Here is a 1,444-nt window from a genome sequence, read left to right on the forward strand (position 1 = left end):
GAAAACTTTGAAAATTTAATACAAGGTTTCTTATAAGTTGTTCTCACAGTGATAAAAAAAAATCCAAAATCGTTAGTCACAATTTTTTTTTATAAGTGCTTAAAGTTTAAATTTTATACGAAATATGTCAAAATTGCGAAAATTTGCAAGTAATTTTGTGGTTGAAAAATCGTAAAATTTTTTTCTTTTATAACTAAGCTTTTAAAATTTGGTACAAGGTTCTCCATAAGTTTTACTTTAAATATCTGTAAAAAAAACTCAACCGGACTAAGACAAAAAATTTTTAGGAGTGTTTGAAATTTAAATTTTTACAAAACCGCATTAAATAACGGTTTAGCCTCAAACGATTTTTGATATTTGTTATTATTCAAAAAGTATGAGTCGTAGACACTTGAAAATTTTACCAGTTGTTTAAATTGACATTTTCTTTATATAGTTTTATTTTCAAAATATTTCACTAATTTTTAATCTATTTATAGGCAATTGAAATAATCGATTTTTTTTGATTTTTTTTTTTATAAATGTTGATAAAAAAAAACTAGCTGGGACAAAATACTTGAAAATTTAATAGAAGGGTCCACATATGTTGTTCTAACTCCCATTCAAAAATTATAAAAATACATAGGCACAATTTTTTTTTATAAGCATTTAAAGTTCAAATTTTGACTAAATACGTAAAAATTACGGCAATGTTCAAATAATCTTAAACAGAAATCATAAAAGTTTTTCTTTTTAATTCTAAGATTTGGAAATTTAATACAAGGCTCCTAACATATTTTTACAATAGCAGTTGCAAAATAAAAGGAATACATTGTCACAATTTTTATTTATAAGCATTTAAAGTTCAAATTTTGACAACATATTATGTAAAAATCACGAAAATTCGTAAATTATTTTATGCTAGAAATTCATAAAAAATTTTCCTTTTATATCTAAGATTTCAAAATTTAATACAAGGCTCATAATATATTTTTACAATAGCAATTGAAAAATAAAAGAAATATATAGTCACGATTTTTTTTTTATAAGCATTTAAAGTTCAAATTTTGACTAAATACGTAAAAATTACGGCAATGTTCAAATTATCTTAGACAGAAATTCATAAAAGTTTTTCTTTTTAATTCTAAGATTTGGAAATTTAATACAAGGCTCCTAACATATTTTTACAATAGCAGTTGCAAAATAAAAGGAATACATTGTCACAATTTTTATTTATAAGCATTTAAAGTTCAAATTTATACGAAATATGTCAAAATTGCGAAAATTTGCAAGTAATTTAGTGGTTGAAAAATCGTAAAAATTTTTTCTTTTATAACTAAGTTTTTAAAATTTGGTACAAGGTTCTCCATAAGTTTTTCTTTAAAAATAATATATCCTAGACTGACAAATCATCTCCGTTCAGAATCGTTTTTCGTATACAATGATATAATATCATTGGATTCAA

Source organism: Acyrthosiphon pisum, chromosome A3 (assembly GCF_005508785.2).
Source record: "Acyrthosiphon pisum isolate AL4f chromosome A3, pea_aphid_22Mar2018_4r6ur, whole genome shotgun sequence".
Taxonomy (NCBI): Eukaryota; Metazoa; Arthropoda; class Insecta; order Hemiptera; family Aphididae; genus Acyrthosiphon; species Acyrthosiphon pisum.